General features: G+C 36.0%; 1 long non-coding RNA gene across 1 annotated transcript in view; it reads right to left on the bottom strand.

Moving 5' to 3' along the window:
• Positions 1-3700: 3700 nt before the first annotated feature.
• Positions 3701-6870, bottom strand: part of LOC141491714 (uncharacterized) — a 111861-nt gene continuing 108691 nt past the window's right edge. The window contains exons 3-4 of the long non-coding RNA XR_012469727.1: positions 4700-4753; positions 3701-3977 (exon numbers count right to left, since the gene is read on the bottom strand). This is a non-coding gene — a long non-coding RNA (uncharacterized LOC141491714). The remainder of the gene's footprint in view (positions 3978-4699; positions 4754-6870) is intronic.

Genomic DNA, 6870 nt, shown 5'->3' with positions numbered 1-6870 from the left:
AATGAGGTGGAGAAGGAAATGGTGAACCACTCCAGTATCTTTGTCTTTAAGAAAATCTCAAATACAGTCTGACACTACTGAAAAAAAAAGCACTACTAAATGTAACACCTTCAATAGACTTGCTCACAGAGTTAATGAAATCATTTCAGGTGATTCCAGTTCAAGAATTAATTTTCTCATTCCTTATCAGTAGAGAAACAATGAATAGGGATTAGAATTTTTGTACCTAACCTAGATCTGACACTACATGATTGCCGATCTGTTTGGTTCTAAAAAACTCAGCTTCTCATCTCAGCCTTGATCTGTATTACTTTCACTACCTTTCACCCTAAAGTCTTTGATACCAAAATGGAGTGGAACAGCACTCTATTGTATCATGGGAAGTAGAATTAGTGGGCTGAGCAAAGGAAGTAAGTACTTCCCACCTAAAAGTTGCCAAAAAAAGTTATCTTCCTGCTTGTTTTAGTTTTGATTGACCTTATTTTTATACAGAAAACTTTTCATTCAGGGTCTTCCAAGAGCTCCCATACTTTGGAGACTGATCTCAAGAAAGTTGATTTTTTATTTTCCACCCATGGCCCTCACTTGGAATATGTAAGGAAAAACATTTTAAGTATAGTTGTAGTATAGCTCATATCTATGTCTTGGTTTCCCCCAAATTTGAATATTAGAAGATTCTCAAATCCTTCACAGGAACTCAAGGTACTAAATAAATACATAAAGGACAGCCTTTATGTTCACCCTACAGAAAAATGCAAAAAAATGAAAGGAATACCCAGGAGTATCTTTCCCTTCCATTAAGAAATTTACACCTACTATAAAGCAATTGTCAATTTACTCTGAATTTTATATACATATATATGTATATATATATATATATATATATATATATATATGCTCTTTTATGTATATATATTCCCCCCCCTTCAGTATGTTACTTGAGGACAGAGAATACTTTTAGAGAACAATATTTATTAAACACCTATTATTTGCCAGGGCAAATTTGAATGTCCTTTTGACAACACATAGTGGGGGGGTGATATAAATGGGCATGGTGTGGATATGTCATAGAAGCCTGGTTCCAAGCAACAAAAAGTGAAATCTCCTTTATGAGAATCCAGTGTCCCAGAGTCAGAAGGAATGATGATGACTGAAGTTCAGATAAAAATAATCTGGAAATGTTTTTTCTTTGTATCCCTAGTGCATGGCATAGTGTCTGATTAAAAGTAAATGCTTAATGAAGATTTGGCTTTTGATTGGAGAACAGATGCAGAAATGCCAAAAAAAGCACTCAAACTGCTTCTTAGCATGCCTCTTAAAATTCCTCTAGGGAAGCCTAACAATCTGAACAAGTACCCCCATCATTCAGACCTGTACTCCCTCAGCAAATCAAAGAAAGAGTGGGGATGTTGGCAAGGATCAGGTTTCCTCCCTCTCCTACTCAGGTTTCCTCCCTCTCCTACTCCATCCATATGGCAGCTGCCCTTCTGTGGGAGAGGTCAGATTAGCACCCTTCTACTTTCTCTAAGAAACTGGCTGCTTAAGAAATATCCTTTCAGGGGGTTGGCACCTACCTTCTTTTACTTGGGAAGTCATTAATTTGGGATAACTCTTAAGGTAAGCCCTAAGTTGAGAAAGTCATTCTCAAGACTTTTATCAGACCATATATTAGCACACGTTTCCCTTTGCCATATGGTTCTAGAGAAACTCTACTGATGTCATGACCACTTAGACCCAGAATTTAGTCCTCAGAAAGTCTAGTTTCTATTTAGTTCTCAACAAAAGAAAAAGAAAGGCAGAAGGCACCAAGAATTTGAAATCCAGGAACATCTGGCCATATGGTCAGGCACTAATAGCTCACTGAGAACTTCTGCAAGTCACCATTTAACTATACCTGGGGAAATAGGGATAACCTCATCCCCTTACCCATTTTCCTTAGAATTATTCTGTTGTGTTTCTGGTTTAAAGTCCATGTTGGGGTGGGCAAAGGGTTGCAATGGGGAGTTGGAGAAGAAGGATTATGATCTGATCACTTTTATAGATCATGAGGTAGAAGTAGCTCTTCAGACAAGAGTTGATTTCCCTGACTCTTACTAATAATCATTTTGGAGGTAACCTTAGTTACTGGGGACATAAAACTCCTGGTGATCCCTTAGCAGTCCACCAGGGTTTAACCCTACTCTCCATGTCCTTCAAATACCTTCAAAAGAAGTTCTGACCCCATAATTTCATCAAGTTTGGTTGAAGATATGGAAAGTACTATGGCTGGTGTTTGGAAGATACCTTCTTGAGGTCAAGTTTGGCCTCAGATATTTACTAACTTGGCAAATATCTTAATTCTGCCTCAGTTTCTTCATCTATAAAATAGGCTGGCAAAAGAAATGGCAAAGTGCTCCAATATTTTTGCCAAGAACAGTTAGTCAATGACTGGAAATGACTGAACAATTATCCAGCAAAAATAAAATTGTTTAGTGGAAGCCCAAAATAGCCCCAAGGAATAGTGACTTCTGATTACTTCTCAATATTACTATTTCAGTATAGCTTTATAAAGTGGTGACTATCAGAATATTTTCTGATTCTGGGGATCTTGAGATTAGCCCAAATAATGATGAGAGGTTTTCTGGAAGGAACTTTAAAAACTAACTATACCAACTTTTCCATTTTATAGATAAGGAAACTGACACCCAAGTTTTTAAAGTAAATTTGCCTAAGACATTGAAAAGGTTTCAATAATCCTATGGAGGGTAGAGGATATATTCCATCTATCTCATAGGAGAAATTCTTAGGTATCTTTCCATAGGTGAAAGATTAATTCTATGACAGTACATAGTTTAGGAAGATGACTTAATCTCATTTAGCACCTGGGGTATATCTTAACTCAGATTTCTTTAGGCTTAGTTTGAGACAGGAATCCTCAATCATTTTTATGTTCCACAGACCCCTTTGGCAGTTTGGCACTAAATATTTATTGAATTGACTTTTTGTGAGATAAAATCTGGAGGCAAAAATGATCTCTAAACTCAGAGGAGTACTTGGTAAAAAGACTTTGATGGGTCTGCTAAGAAGTTCCTAAAGTTCTTTCCTAGTGATCATATGCCTCAAGGAAAACAAGGAAGAACTTTTCTCTAAAGCAGGGATTCTTAACCTGGGGGTTTATACTATTTTATTTTTAATGTATTTTGCTAATGGTATTTAATCATAATGTTTCCTTTTTAATCATTTATATTTTGACTGATGCATTTAGAAACATTATTCAGAGAAGGTTGAATGCAGTGGATTCATCAGGTGGTCAAATATCACAAAAAGAGTTAATTCTTGCTTTAAACAATTTATATTAGGTTGCAGGTTGGGAAATGAATTGAAAGTATTTAATATTTTCTGGCATGGAACTGAATCTCAAAAACAAAAGTTTTTTTGCAGAGTTTAGCTCTATTGAATGGATTACCAAACAGATCAATATATGTACAAGCTTTCTGTATGATTTTGCTATAGCATTCTATACTCCTGAAGAATGAAAGGCATTTTCTGCTCTTGAGACACTAACAGTCTCTCAAGTAACCCATTAATATAGTCTCATTGCACAGGTAGTTTTGACCAGGACAATTTAAGTCTATAAAATAAAGGAAATATTTACTTCTGTATGCCTAGTTAAGTCTTGCAACCACAGCTAAAAGATGAAACAGTCCATGGACAATTAATTAGATTGTTTTCTACCGTGTGCTTCTGACTTTCTGAAACATTTATTTGATATTAATGATGCTTACACAGACTGGAATCCAATTAATAGTGAGAAAACTTCATCTTATTGTCTCACAGGAACAAAAGGGCAAATTGATGATTTCCTATGAGGATATAAGAGCGATTTCTTCAATTCCACCTTTAGAGGTCCTCTGCCTTGAGTCGATGGAACAACTGCAGCTGATGGAGCATTAGTATCAGATCTTAATTGGCAATCAGTGTTTCAGGTTTAGTGGGCTCTATTGAGTGAAATCAGAAAATGGTGACCCAATTTCACAGACCATTTGAAAAGTATTACCACCTAGCACTATCTCTGATATACTGATATTCTCTAAGAAAAGAAATACCCAAGATTTGAAGACTGGCAAATATCTGGAAAGACTTAATGATGTTCCTATTAACCACAGAGGACTTTTGATGTTGCCATCTCCAAGTGAACTTGATGTACTCATTTATTTTCTGATTGTTAGGTGGAATATTGGCATCACACATTTAAGTATTGCCACCCAGATTGTAGTCCTGGATATGGTATGAAGCTTCTTTTTATAAAAGTAGCCAAGATCATGGTCTCCTGTAAATTGTAGGAACCAATGAGACTTAAATTCACCTCACTAATTTTAGCAATGAAAGGAACATGGGCTATATCTCAACCATTCTCTAGATGTCTCATGAGGCTATCAACCAACTAACAAGATATCTTTTGTGATTATAATTATTAATTATATAAATTAATTATATAAATCCTATTCTCTGAGATAATCTATACTACTTAAGATTTAGACAGTGCAATAAACTGATTTTTTCAACTTAAAAAGTGAAAATAAACTTTAAAATTTCCCTTTTAAACAAGGAGAATAATTACTATATGATAGAAAGCTGGGCAGCCCAAGTAGATAGACTACCAGGCCTAGAGTCAGGTAGGCTCATCTTTGTGAGTTGAAATCTGGCCTCACATACTTACCATTTGTAAGATTCTGGGAAAGTCACTTAACCTTGTTTGCCTCAGTTTTCTCATCTGTAAAATGAGAAAGAGATGGTAAACTCCACTAGTATTTTTGCCAAGAAAACACTAAATAGGGTCATGAGGTGTTGGGCATGACTGAAAAGCAACTGAGTAATCAAAAGGGACAAGACTCATCTTTCTCCCTTCCTTTTTGTAAAAAAAAATATAAACAAAAAAATCCAAAAGCCTATATTCTGAATTTTTTTGGGAATCAACCCTTACTTTCAATGTGGAAAAAAAAAGAAAACATAAAAAGATCACTTTTGGCATTGAAGAGATGGATATATATATTATTAGTCCTTGGGTCATAGATTTAAAGCTTTAAGGGATCTTTGAGCCTTCCTGATCCAGCCTTAGAGGCCATTTTGTCCTATTTTCAAAGAAACTTTTAGGGTTGCTTTGTACTTTGCTATCTGTGTCACTGTTGTTTCCTTTGTTACATTTATCTTTAGGAAATTGAATTTTAAGTGGCTAAATAAAGCAGTGTCATTTTGTATATTTTCTTCCTCTCTCCTATACACTCAGTTTCTGAGACCCACGTAACAAAATGGTTGGTGGGAATTAAAGCTTCATCCTTTGACTTTTGACCTTTTTAACATTCTACCAGTTAAACTTTTCTTCACCCATTGCCAGGGACTTTATCTTCTGTTAGGACGCACAAGGAAATGGGAGAAAGAAACAGCAAGAGGATGAAGAAGGGCTGAACTCTTAAATCATAGCAGTGGAAGACATGAATTATAATAGAAAATCAATTGAACTTGGAGTCCAGTGGAAAGTGTTGGGTTTGAATTTGACCTCTGATTTTGTTTTTGGCTTACTTCTCTGATCCTTAGTGTGCTGATTCATGAAATGGAGAAAATGATACAGGGCTAGATCAAAGGGTTGTCATGAATGTCAAATGAAATACTACTATCAAACTCTGAAAATAAATGACCAAAGAGTCACAAAAGTTATGCAACTACTGTTAACTTTGAAAATTACCAGAGATCAAAGAAATAATTCTCCAACTATTAACTCTGAAAAATAAAATGAAACCAAAACAAACCAAAGAGTTAACAATGGTTATGAACTAGAAACTTTCTTCATTCCATTGGAGAAAGAGAAGCTAGACCCACATGTTGGGGTCTGCTCTGACATTGAGAGGATCCACTGGAGTGAGGCTGAGCATTGATTATGGACAGATGATAGATAGATAGATAGATGTAGACAGGGAGATAGAAAGATAGAGAGATGGATAGCAAGCAACAATGAGAAAAGGTTGATTCATAGTAGGGCTTCATGATCATAACATGATTCCTACAGGTGTTAGTTTGAGTTCAGGGACAGCTGGGGCTGGTGGGATTTTGCTGCAGATGTTGAGTGCAAAAGATTATTGCTCTACCAAGCTTATGGTAAGCTTACTTGCTAGATCTTAGCTCTAGAAAACAGGGTGTTTCCTAATACTAAAAAGATAGTAAAAAGAGAGGGGTGGTCTTGCCAAGGGGATCCAGAGAATGCATATAAAATGGTTTGGAAATCTTAAAATATTCTACAACTATCAGTCATCAACACAAGTATCTACATACATCTCTCTCTATATGTGTGTGTGTGTATACACACACACACACACACACACACACACCCACATGTATCATTTATAGGTTAAAAAAAAGGGAAATTGGGGACAAGCCAAGAAGAAAGCAATTCATAAGGGACCTCTGGAACTATGAGGGAGCTATCCTTTGCTAGTCCTTGTTTCTTTCTTGATTGTCCAACTCTATTTTTTTTATTTTGCAATAATGTAACTTTGTTATTTGCATTTTTTATTTTATTGACATTTGTTTTATACATTACTGAATATGAGGCAACTCTGAAAGATTATAAAGGAGGGGTGACAAGTTATTCAGCAAAGTTAATGCATCAAGTGGTGGCTGATCAAATATGCAACGTTAGACACCCAGAAAGGCAGCTTGGTGAAGGGATGGCATTGAAGCCAAGAAGGACCTGGGTCCAAGTTATGCCTTTGAGAAATACTATCTGTACATCCTGGGCAAGTCACTTAGCCTATCATTATTCTAGGCTACCTTATCAGGCTATAAGCTGCAGGGAATGTGTTGACCTGCATTGGGAGTGGAAGTTTCCAAGACAAA

The sequence above is a fragment of the Macrotis lagotis genome, chromosome 6 (genome assembly GCF_037893015.1).
Source record: "Macrotis lagotis isolate mMagLag1 chromosome 6, bilby.v1.9.chrom.fasta, whole genome shotgun sequence".
Classification (NCBI taxonomy): domain Eukaryota; kingdom Metazoa; phylum Chordata; class Mammalia; order Peramelemorphia; family Peramelidae; genus Macrotis; species Macrotis lagotis.
The sequence above is the reverse complement of the archived record's forward strand: the minus strand, read 5'-3'. Positions and strand labels throughout refer to the sequence as shown.